The following is a 13,281-nucleotide window of genomic DNA, read 5'->3' as shown; positions in this document are numbered from 1 at the left end:
GTGTCCACTTTCATAGTCCTAACTGTGCTTTTGAGGTGGGCTACAGGGTAGTAGGCGAAATCAGTCCTGCAAGAGGATGAGAGGATTTATCTCTTTTTGACCACCATGAGGAGCACCGTTAATATTAAAATAAACGAGTAAATGAATTGGTAAATAAATATAGTAAAAGATGATATCATTCATTTACGTCTCTCCCCCTCTCCACCCTCTTCCTCCCCAACACAAACGAAAACAAAAAACCCTTTCCCCTTCACGATTGTTCCCTTGATTCAGTATGTATCCAATCTTATTGACGTTAACGATTGACGTCAACCTGCAGTTCCGCTAAGTATCACTGTGTTTCAGTTGAATGCCCCATTCTCGAGGGTTCTCTGCGTTCCACTGTCTCCTTCTCCTATGATTAAATTACTTAATTTAGATCTTATTACTGCAACTTGTAACAAAAATCACGTAATCAAATATTCCAGTTTGCGGGCTGAATATTATAGTACATTTTGTAGAAGACAAAAACAAAGGAAGAAGAAAAGAAAGGAAGAAAGGGCGCAAAGAACAAAAAATGGAAGGAAAAAAAAAGACGGGAAATGAATGACACACAGCCATTAACCTGTATGCGTCCTCTGTGATAAAGCTGAGTTGATTTGTACTGAACTGTAATTGCAAATCAATATATTAGAATAAATGTATGGTATTAATACTTTGGACTGTATTGTACTATAATGCATTGCATGGCATTAGCATATATTACACATACGTACTGTTTTGTACTTTACTGCATTGCATGGTATGATTATATATATTGTACTGTACAATAAACTGCTCTGCATGATACTGTAATTTGTATTGTACTTTATTGAACTATGCTGCATTACGTGGTATTATATTGTATTGTTCTCCGTATATGTATGTGTGGATATGTACATAGATAGATAGATAGATCTGTACATATTCTATTGTAATGTATTATATAGTACTGTTGTGTATTGTACTAAACTGCATTCCGTTCTACTGCACTGATAAATTTGTGTTGTATAAAAGTTCACACTGTATTGTGTTGTACTGAATTGTGTTGCACGTTCCTGAATCCTATGGTATCATATCACTCTGCAGTGTAATGCATTACATCATGTCATACTGCATTGTATTGTGTTTTTGTGTCCCTGTGTGACAAGACCGTCAGTGCATAGCCTCTGATCGATGATATACATGCATCATATTACCAATTGTAAAGGTCCCACAGAGGGCCATTATTGTTCGATTCCTTTCAGTGCCAGTCATTTCAATGCCAGTTATTTCAAAGTGCAAAGCCCAGGGCTTTCTTTTCATTCATTTATCCCCGCTCTCCCTCTCTTGTCTCGGTGTCAGTCTGTCTTTCTCTTTCTTCTCTCCCCGTGGGCTTTTGGCTGTTTTTTCATTCATCCATCCGCGCTCTCTCTCTCTCTGTGTGTGTGTGTGTGTGTGTGTGTGTGTGTGTGTGTGTGTGTGTGTGTGTGTGTGTGTGTGTGTGTCTGTCTGTCTGTCTGTCTGTCTCTCTTTTCTTCCTTATTTTCCCCCTTTTTTCTTTCAAGATGTCTATCGTATTTTTTTCTCGTCCTACGTTGTTTTTGTCGCTGTTGGTTATTTGATTCTACCGTTTATGTTTGAGAAAATAATAAGTGTATCAAGAAAGCTCGAGGTATTAACATTCTAACCCAACTTTTTGCTTATCAAAATGTACCCAAGAGAGGGAAAAAGAATGCGCGCGCGCGCGCGCGTGTGTGTGTGTGTGATGGAGAGGGGTGGGGAAAGAGAGAGAGAGAGAGAGCTCATGTGGGTGTGGGGATGGGAGAGAGGAGGGGGCTGAGCGGGCAGAAGACAAAAGACAGATGACATGAATACGACCCAAGACTAAAAGGTCAAGCGTGGAAAGGTATGATCCTCTGTAAGACCGAGTTCGTGAGCGTATACATGTGCGTGTACACGCATGTTCGGGCATGGGCATAACACAAACTCATGGCTATGCACATATAAATTCTTACGTATAAACTGAATGAATATCTCATATATGAATTTATGTGAGTGTGCAAGCGAAGGACAAGAGTCTGAGAGGATACTCGAATACATGCTTTCTCAAGTTTCTGCAAGAATCTCTCTCTCTCTCTCTCTCTCTCTCTCTCTCTCTCTCCATGCCTCTTTCCCACACACCCACTCCTTTCCTCCCACACCCAACCTGTCCCTCACTCTCCTTGAGTCCTCCTCTTTCTCTTTTTTAGTTTTTGCCCAACCCACATACAAGTTGGTATTCAAACACGCCATTCACCCGCACACTGGGCTGTGTAATCAGCCCAAGGCGGGGATCCCAAAGACCCCACAGAATATTTTTTTGCTTTTGAAAGGGTGACTGCCATTGGACCCACCAACAGCCGTTTTACGACTGAAAGCACACAAACAAAGGTAACGGTTAACACCTTTCTGTGCCTCGAGGCGTTGGAATTTTTTCTATTACTTTGAACAGAATACACTGATGTCCCTCTCTAACCTAAAAAAAAAAAAAAAGAAGAAGAAAATATATATATAAGAAAAAAAAACGAAGAAAAAGAAATCAACCCTGCTTGGACGTTTGAAGTTGAAGGAAACGAAAAGGGAAAAAAATGGTGAAGATGGTTATGAAGAAGGAAAAGTAAGAAGTAGAAAAGTTAGTACCTGACACATTTTCGCGCGCGATTTCTAACACGCATTCATGAGACAGGTGTGCACTTCAGGTGAGAGATCATGCTTTATCACGAGAAGCTTTCTGACTGATCTGAGTTAAGGACACAGCACTCAGCGGGAGATGAATGAAGAGGAGAAGAATAAATCGAGAGAGGACAAATAAGACTGATGGAAACAATACTAACAGAAGAACAAGAACAATAAGTTAAAGGGAGGAATAGAGAAGTGGGAGCATGAAAGAGATTTATATGACAAAAAGGCAGAGTCAAAAGACTAAGGACAAGCAGAGGAAGGAAAAGAAAGCAAAAGAACAATAAGAACAAGACCTAGGAACAAGACCAGTGAGAACGAGAAGAGAAGAGATGGATATACATGTAGCGGAAAGAAGAAAAACAAGGCCAACTCCCATCCCGAATTTCGCAACAAGACGTTATATATATAATTATCATTTACGTTTCCTTAATTAACAAAACATGCCCTCACTGTGCCTTTAGGGAGGAGAACGGCTGATTACCACAATCGTGCCAGACCAACATACCATACCCTGGTCACCTGCAAACACCACAAAGACTGGAGGAAAGCAGGGGTAGGGAGGGAGAGAGGGGGTGGCGTGGATGGGACAAAGAGGGAAACCCATAAATACTTTTGCTAACTCCCTGTCCAGCTCAGAAGCACAACACCGTTTTGTACCCCGGGTAGAGTACACAGACCTGACCTGCCGGACCCGCCAGCCCTTTTTACCCCTGCCCTTGTTCTCACCTCTAGCACCATCCCCTTCCCTGTCTCCAACCCACCCACCCCCTTCCCCCACCCAGTCTGGCCTCCACCACTGTTTGTTTTTTCCCCGGATGGCGGAACTGCCGACGTGTAGAGAAGTGTGTACCCACACAATGCTATCAGCAGCGAACCTTCGATCGCCTGTCATTTTGAGTAGTAAAGGGTTGTGATCGAACCGGAACTCTGTAAGCCGTGTGATAAGACTGTGCTTTTTTCTTCTTTTTCTACAAGTTGTATTTGTTTATTTCACAACAACGTTACTCAAAGTGTTTCTTTTTGTTTTACCCTGGGTTACGAGAGGTGAAATTCGTATAACTCTTAACAACGCTGGAGGGAGAAATGGGCGGGAAAGGAGAGTGAGGGTGGTGGTGGTAGGGGTAAAGAGTGAGAGAAGCAGAAAGAGGGGGAGGGAAAGAGAGAGAGAGGAGTTGGTTGGGTGTGGTGGACAAATGACATGGGGGAAGAGATGGAGGCGGTTAGTGGGAATGGGGAAAATAGTGTAACCGGTCAAAACAAAGAAAATGGCTGTTCTCGATTTAAATTCACCTAAAACTGCACACGCATTCATGGAGGTTGTAAATCTCTCTCTTTCTCCGCAACCCACCCCCACCCCCCCCCCCCCCCCCCCCCTCCCGCAACCGGGTTACCCCCTTTCTCTCTCTCCCCTCCGCCCCCCTCTGACAAAGCGTGAAAAGTCAAATTCCAACTCTTGCGGGTGGTTTGCCAAACCAAACACGGCCCTGACCAACGGTAAACACGCACAGTCTTCCCACACAATCCGTGTGCCACACGAAACACCGAGTTCCAAAAAGCCAAGCTTCGATTAATCAGCCGAAGCGTATCTGACCGAGTCTGAAGATCAAGCAACATGCTTCAGTAAACCTAGTCAGCCGACAGTGACGTTTGCTAATCCAGTTTGTGCGTAATCGATTTTTTTGTTTTGTTTTTTGTAAACAATTTTTGACTCACTTGTGCAAACAAAGTGAGAGTATGTTTTAACCCGGTGTTCGGTTGTGTGTGTGTGTGTGTGTGTGTGTGTGTGTGTGTGTCTGTGTCTGTGTGTCTGTGTGTCCGTGGTAAACTTTAACATTTACATTTTCTCTGCAAAAGCAAATTAGGCGTAAAAATAGGAAAAATTCAGTTCTTTCCAGTCATCTTGTTTAAAACAATATTGCACCTCTGGGATGGGCACAAAAAAATAAAAAATGAAGCCTAATTATATGCAAACTGCATTTAGTTATATTTATATTTTTTGTATTCTCTAAACTTGGCACTTGGATCTGATATTCTGACAGGAACTTCTTTTGCTAAGCATGGAAGTTTTATTTATTTTGCAAACGTTTTGGTGCAGATAGTAAAAAAGGGAAATTACTCTGTAATTAATGCTAGGGGACTTAATTTGCCTTAAACTGATCTTTCTCATCTTAAACATTACATTTTGAAATTATACTCAATACATACAAAGCTTGTGTGTTTTACTCTCAGTGTACAGGGCTTTTTTTTCTTCTTCTTTTTTTAAGCGCGAAGCTATATAATAACAAATACAGAACACATTTTAACGATTAGATTTTTTTTAAAGTGTATCACAAGTGAGTCTTGAAGGCCTTGCCTCTCTTGTTAAAATGTTGTTTGGAAAGGCTATCCACGGCCGTGACCAATTATTTTCCAGGTGGATTTATAAAGTGTTTTTGACTGATTGATTGACGGGTTGATTGACAGCAGTATTGTTTTCGAACTCGCAGTACCGTACGGTTATAATACTTGATGAACATTACTATTAGGTTACATATAATGGCTTTGTTTTCCAACAATGTTCAACAATTTTGTTTTACAGCATACAATTGTTTTAGTATGTGTGCATTTATAACCAGAACAAAACAAACATTATTCAAACAGAAATTAAAACCTACAGTATACTTAAGTGTCGTGAAACCTTAAGATTTACAACTGGAAGAACACTGCATTTATAAACTTTTTTTAAAAAAAAATAAAAAAGACTTTGGGAACACACATTTCTGATTACAGGGGATGTTCACTGGACTCCATCCAAAAGCACGGAACTTTCGGAACCACTTTTAAACAAGTAGTAAACTGAACTGAAAGATCATAAGGGCTTTAAATCAATGGCTACGTTAGTTCCAGCAAACTGGTTGTAGTCTCTAAAAGCACCAGCAAACCATCATATTACACGCATGACCTAGTTCTCACGGTGAAACGAAACTAATATATACTGTGTCGGAAGGGTCACGCCTCGTTTATGGGCATTCTGACATCAGATGCCAATTCCTCAAGTCCAAAACAAAGTGGTTTGGTATAAACAGTATTTTATTTGGAACATGTCACAATACAACACAAATATCGATGAACAGGACAACAAGAACATCTTATATAAATTCCTGTCCTGATACATGTACATACTGAATATGTGACGGATGTCATAACTAGAAGTTAAGACGTGATCAAACATGAGTTTTGAACAAAACTAAGCTGAGATACAAAGTGAAAGAAAATGAATAATAAACGTGTGGTGGATAAAGACAGAGAAAGAGAAGTATCAACGTTTGGACACAATCACAGCAAGACTGAACTTGCCGACAAACAAAGCGGCGAAAGTGGTTGTGGCAATCCGGGAAAGGGTATTCAAGGAAAACAAAAGAAGAAAAATCAAACTGGGCACAAATACACACACATATGTGCACACGTGTATTTATACATTATACGAGTGTGTGTGCATGTTTGTGTGTGTGTGTGTGTGTGTCTGTGTCTGTGTCTGTGTCCAACACGTGTTGTAATCTTTCAATCTTTGTCTTATCATGCACAACACACACAACACACACACATAAATCCTTGGGCAAATACTCGCGACACTTCCAGATTTCTTGACTTTTTTTTCAACTCATACAGGTGTCCCACTAAAAAGCAAACAAATAAAACCAAACAGAACAAAAACCAAGGGTGTGTGTGAGAGTCAGGGTTAGGCAGGCAGAGCTGGAGTCGGGGGCACCAGAATGTTTGGACAGATTGTGGGCCACTGAGCCATTCCTCCCTCATGGAGGCAAAAAACAAACACACAAACACGCTATTCAGCACGTGTGTCTGCAGCGAGCTGACTGACTCCTGGCTCCAGTGCACGCTGTCAAAGTGCTGAATGTTATCTGGGATTTCCCACAAACCCACAACACATCGACGGCTGATCATTAATTCAACCAGAAATGACAGTTCCAGTCACGAAGGTAAGAACCGCGGCCAGTGTAGGAATAAGATAAGACACATTATATATTTCCTCAGTTCATGCAGGGGTTTTGAATGCACTTTCCTCATTCTGTCGAGGGATTTGTTTGAATTGAATACTATGTTGGTCAATACGCGCAAGGGCGTGTGTGTTTGTCAACTGGTGTGAGTGTGTGTCATTGAGAGTGTCAGTTTGAGTGTCATTGTGTGTGTGTGTGTGTGTGTGTGTGTGTGTGTGTGTGTGTGTGTGTGTGTGTGTGAATGTCAGTGTGTGTGTGTGTGTGTGTGTGTATGTGGGTGTATGTGTGCCTGTGTGTATGTGTGTGAGAGAGAGACAGAGAGAGACAGAGAGAGAGAGGAGGGGTGCGGAGGAGGGAGAAAGAAATAAAGCGTACAGACTTACATACAAACATACTGACGAATAATTCTGGCAACGCAGACACAGGCAGACAGACAGACAGACCCCCACACACACACTTCAAAGAGAGATAGGGAAAGTGGCGATGATTATATCATCGATTATCACCGAACCAGTCGTGTCCTGTGTCTGTTACCAATGCCCTTGTCAGATAAAAGTATTCTAACACCACTTATCAATTAGCCATTGACAAGTCATTCAACATTGTTTGTCCACTCCACTGTCTGGTTCTGTCATCTGACCATATGTCGCGCACGCACACACACACACACACTCTCTCTCTCTGTCTCTGTCTCTCTCTCTCCCTCTCTCGAAGACTTCTTTACTGTTCATTTTTTTATAGTTTTTTTATTAACTTTTTTTTGTGCTCACTTGTGTCAACACTGTTACCTTTTTTCTTTTGCCCCTGAGGGCTTGATACAAAAGTATTTGTGCGCGTTGTTCACTACCTTCGTGAATTAAGAATTCGTTTAATTTCACTTCTCTCTTTCCCCCTCTCTTTCTGTCAATCAGTAGAGCTGTCGGTCTCTCCTCTCTCTCTCTCTTGCATGGTCAATGTGATTTATGTTGCATATATTTTGCTATAATATGCTTTTGTGTGCCATTCTAAATGTGCTTGCAATACATTATCTGTCTCGCGTTTGTCAAACTTTTGTTCAAACTTTTATCGAACTGGTGACTGGTAAGAATTCACTATTGTCTTGTCACATGGTCTGTCCATGAGAGAGAGAGAGAGACAGACAGACAGACAGACAGACAAACCGACAGACAAACCGACAGACAGAGAAAAGTGTGTATGTATCTCAGGCACACACACACACACACACACACACACACACACACACACACACACACTCTCTCTCTCTCTCTCTCTCTCTCTGTCCCTCTCATGGACTGTCCCAACACTCAGGGACATAACAGGTACACAGACGATGACAAACATACAACAGTCATTACAATTTTCACCAGTACTGTAATATAAAATGAACTCAACACACACAGAATGTTACTCAACTAACAACCCCACACACACAACCACACCCCTTCTCCTCACCACACACCAGCAAGCAAACAACTCACACCAAAAACCGTTATACCCCTTCCACCCCCCACTACGTCCCACCTATCCTGAAATCTACCTTGTCAACAACCGCTATCGAGTGGCACCCCACCCCCACCACCCTCACACATCACGGGGGTAGATTTACACCCCCGTGGAACACGCGGGCCTGCGCACTTCAGCGTTGAATGACAGTACCCGAGTGGTGCAATTCAGGGTGGAAGTACCCCCGCGCTTCTGCGCCACTAACCTAAGACAGTGGTTTACAACGTGGTTTACGACGCCTTCAAACAATCACAAAGACGGCCTCCATACCACTCCCAAGAGATAGGATATTGTGAGGGTCCTTGGGTCCATGTTTGTGCTCTGGCCTGTCGAGTCCCTGTGCTGTGCAGAAAGACACTTGTAGAGACGGCAGAGGAAAGGGTACTGATGAATCACAACGTACACGTGTGTGTTGTTACCATTTTTACTAATGATTAATATGGTGCGTGAACGAACGCATTCCTGAAAAAACGGAAAGGGACCGTCCAATTCGTGCGCATGTGTACGCGCGCGCGCCTGTGTGAGTGAGAGCGAGCGAGAGAGAGAGAGAGTGTGTGTGTGTAGAATGGCCCACACGAGTGCCACACACTATAATAATGCGACAGCTGCCTCTGGAATAACTCAACTGAGTGATCATTAAATAGCAGTTTAGTTAAATGTGTGTGTGTGTGTGTGTGTGTGTGTGTGTGTGTGTGTGTGTGAGTGTATCCCTATTCCCTATTCAAACAAGCTCTCGAGACACAGAGAGAGAGAGAGAGAGAGGGGGGGGGGTTCGGGGGGAGTGGGGGGAGTCGTTGACTCAACCGACTGGTATCCTGATTCAGGGTTTGGGTGGGAGAGGAGGAAAACAACCCTCAACAAAGTCAGAAGGAATGTAGTCAAAAGCGCGCGCGCACACACACACACACACAAACATCACCACCACCACCACCACCAAAAGGGACTTTAATGTTACCGGGGGCTGAAACAGAACACAAGCTGCTACCGTGTACTCATTCCTCCGGACACCAATGCTTTTCACACCGGCATCCTCCTCCATCCATGCTCCAAGTCCCCCACCGTGACAGATGGCTATTCCCCACAGATACGGCTCTGATAGAAGGCAAAGGCTCATTCCTGGCCATCACACTGCACAAAGGTTTCCACTGTTGGACAGAACGGCCGGCCAGCAGGGCCGCTGAAACAGTGGACAGTGTGAAGGCCCTTGGCCTGTGGGCCCCCGTCCCTCTTTGTCAAGTCATCCAGTTTGTGCGCAAACGAGAGCGCTCTCCTTTCAAAAGCAGAAAGCTTGCTGTGATGAGATAATGAGCTTGGCTAGGTAAACTCAAGGGGGGGTTCGGGAGAGGAGAGGCTGAAGTGGGTGAGAGGGTGTCACAATGAGTGTAGGGAGGGTGGTGGTGGAGGGCGTGCGGTCCGGGGAAAAGCTGGGAAAGACACAGATGGAGAGGGAGGCAGGAGGTGTTGGAGAGACAGACAGACAGACGGGCGCCGGGAAAATAGTCTGAGAGAATAAAGGAACAGAGAGAGACAGAGACAGACAGACGAACGGACAGAGAAAGAGACATGCAGACAGAGACAGAAAAACATATACGTATGGTTGGGAAAATGGACGGCAGAGAAGAAGTTATAACTTTTATAAAAACACATTGACAAATCTCAAATGACAGGATCATACATGCATAATCACATTTTCTCTTCGTAAATGTATCTAAGGCAATCATCAAAACACAGTTTTACAGCATAGCGTATGTGTGTGTGTGTGTGTGTGTGTGTGTGTGCGTGTGTGTGTGTGTGTGTGTGCGTGTGTGTGTGTGTGTGTGTGTGTGTTGGTCAACATATATATATATATATCCCAAGGTTCCCATGCCTTTCTTCACAAGACCGTTTGAGCACACATACCCAACAGAAATATGCAGGTCTACTCCGCACAACGTAATTGTTTTGATACTGATTGGTGTTGCCCCTTTCTCCATTTCAAGCAAAAATCAGCCCTCAGGCACGTTGTGCAGACAGTTTGGTGGGCGTCAAACGAGGAAAAAAACAACAACAAATAATTGAGAGAAAAGAGAAAGCCTTCTCTCTCTCTCTGTGTGTGTGTGTGTGTGTGTGTGTGTGTGTGTGTGTGTGTGTGTGTGTGGATGTGTGTGCTGACATTTCTTATTGTCCATATAGCAAAACAAAATATCAAGTGTCCAGTGTCAAGCGAATGTGTGTGTGCGGACGTTGGGGACTCTATGGGAAGAGGGCTGACATTGACTGGATTTAGACTGGGAGCAAGCTGTGGATAGCATGAGTATCACAAATCTCCTTTATCATAAACGTACTCCCGATACTGCGCCTGTTTTTTGTTTTGTTTTTTCGTTGTTGTTTTTTTATTTTTGTTTTTTTTCCCCAAAGGCCTGCTTTTCGATCAGTCAAGAGTGCTTTACTATCACGGCGCTGACATTCATGTGTACCTTAACTGACTCGATGTGATCACATAGATCTGTACACACACACACACACAAAATCACACACATCTAAAATGACACATGTGAAAAGACGTCAAATGAAAATATTGTAACTGCTACTGTGCTGTCGCCGTTACTACTACTCCTTACGGCAGATTCGTTACTACTGCTACTAATAATTATGCTTACTGCTGCTGCTGCTAATGTTGGTGCTGCTGCTACTACTACCGCTACCACACACGCATAAACAATATTATACATTAAACGAAACGAAACGTAACGAAAATATTGTTACTGCTACTATGCTGCCGCTGTTACTACTAAATGCAGATTAGTTACTACTGCTACTAATACTATGCCGCTACTAGTACTACCACACACGCATAATATATGTACATTAGTCTCAAATCACAAATACGTGAAAACACGTCACTATCATCACACACACACACACACACACACACACATATATATATATATATATATATATATATATATATATATATGTAAAAATACCAGTTGTAGTATTACTACTCCTGCTAACACTTAACACACGAACACGCGCGCACGCGCACTATTCGTTGTGTGTCTTATTGTTAGATCAACATTAATCGGCTGGACTGTATATTGTATTCTGAGGCCGTGAGCTGAAGCGCAAGCACTTGGCCAATTTTGTGAATATTCTCAACAATAGTATCGAGAGTGTATAGCATACACACACTCACACGAGTGACAGAGACTCCTTTTCTCCCCAAGTCTCTCATTAGGAATACAACCCGTTACTCAGCATGAAATCTGAAGAAAAATATGTGTGCACTTTGACACTGCAGAGGATGCAATGGGGGAAGGGGCGACTGATCACGCCCGACCCACCGTTAGCATAGTTACACGACCACGGGTCACTCTTTGACAAAAGATCAGTTGGCAACGGCCTAAAGTTTTAGCCTTTCAAACGCGTTCATTGTTGACACACTTGGCGCCGAGCGTTTTCACGAGGTTCTTTTGTGACCCTGTGGCGGCGATGGTTTGTGTTTGCTTTAAATCACTGTTGGGTTAGGGCACAAACCTACTGGGCGAGGGCCAGTAGGGGCTGTGGTTTAGGCATAATGTTAGAACCATAATTCTAACCCTTCGCTCGGCCGAAATCCAAGCTGCGTCGATCTTGACATGAACTGAATCGAACAGCCACGGTAGAAAGTAACTAACCCTACGTTTTGCCCTGACTGATTAGATTTTCAGGGTTTTTTTTCTCTCTCTTTTTTATTTGTTCTCAGTTTAGTTTAACATTGAACGAAAAACAGTACGGAATACACTGAAAAACGTAACCTCCATGATAAATCATATCCAGAACACTGAACGTGAATGCATTATTGTGTGTGTGTGTGTGTGTGTGTGTGTGTGTGTAACTGCGCTTTATAAGAATTATCAATAAGTGGGCAACACCCCAAAACTACTGGATTCCCCCCAGTGAAGGAATGAGTAGTGTTTGCAAGGCGTGGAAGTTCACTCCGTCGGTCACACTGAGGAGTGGAGAAGAATAGTGGTTGCCATAAATTATTATCACTATTATTAATATCTTCTTAGTAGTGACAGTAGTAGTACTACCAGTAGTGACAGCAGGAGTAGTAGTGGCAGAAGCTGCAATATCGATCATCATTTCTGTTATCTGCACTACATTAAAAAAAAAAAAAAAAAATCAGTGAAGAAAATTACGAGAAATTTCTTCTTTCCAGTTTCCTCCACCATGAACACGCGCACATCAGTTAAAAACACCATTGTTAAATGTTAAAATGAACCATACAAGCGAACGCGATAGAGTTAGGAAAGTCTGTCATTCTAAATCAAAAGCAGCGGTCGCAGTTAATCATTTTTTCCGTCCACTTCAATAAACGATGTGAGACATGAAGTTTGGCGAGGTATCAAATGACGTAATGAACAACGTAAAAAGTGAACTTTCCTAAACTTCTTAACCAGTTTCGAGAACACACACACACACCACACGCATACACTCAGCCAGTCGAACATTATTTTCGATCAACCCAGACGACTGACACTCAGCAGACGATAACAGAAGTTCGCGAAGTCGGAGAGAAAGAGAACAGATATCATGAACTAAAGCGATCACAGAGTAAAACCTCAGAAACACACACTTTTTTTTCCAGACGTGTGTACTTACCCAATCGTCATGCTAAATACTCCACACACAATCCTTTAAAAGAAAACGAAGTGCCCCCCACACAGAAAATACTCCAGAAGCACAGGTAGCAACACTCCACTGCACTGAACTCATTCAAACCCACTCACTCTCACCGCCATAGTGTGGGCCGAAATCACGTGACAGGGGGCTGAACGCAGGATGAGAGCGGCGCGTGCAACAATGGCGCGAGGCGGAGAAGAGAGTGTGTGAGAGAGGGAGAGGTTTTCTCAGCGTGGGATATCAACGGGGGCCGCTGCCCCCCCCCCCCCCCCTCCCCTCGTTTTCTTTTCGTGTGTGCAGTCGTGTGCAAGTCACCTGTCCGCGTCAATCGAGCTACGTTGTGCGTAAAAGAAAACAGCGCGCGCGTTTTTTCTATGGCTGTGTCTGTCAGTCTGTTCATATGGCGTGTCTGTCA

At 43.2% G+C, this 13,281-nt stretch overlaps 1 protein-coding gene across 9 annotated transcripts in view; it reads right to left on the bottom strand.

Annotated features, from left to right (window-relative positions):
* The window catches only part of LOC143280209 (uncharacterized), a 181,390-nt gene extending 168,369 nt beyond the window's left edge, over positions 1 to 13,021 (bottom strand). For all 9 annotated transcript variants that reach the window (XM_076584831.1, XM_076584840.1, XM_076584841.1 and 6 more), the window contains exon 1: positions 12,846 to 13,021. The gene's annotated coding sequence lies outside the window, so the exon portion shown is untranslated. The remainder of the gene's footprint in view (positions 1 to 12,845) is intronic.
* Positions 13,022 to 13,281: the final 260 nt, after the last annotated feature.

This window comes from Babylonia areolata, chromosome 3 (genome assembly GCF_041734735.1).
Source record: "Babylonia areolata isolate BAREFJ2019XMU chromosome 3, ASM4173473v1, whole genome shotgun sequence".
NCBI classification, from domain to species: Eukaryota; Metazoa; Mollusca; class Gastropoda; order Neogastropoda; family Buccinidae; genus Babylonia; species Babylonia areolata.
The sequence above is the reverse complement of the archived record's forward strand: the minus strand, read 5'-3'. Positions and strand labels throughout refer to the sequence as shown.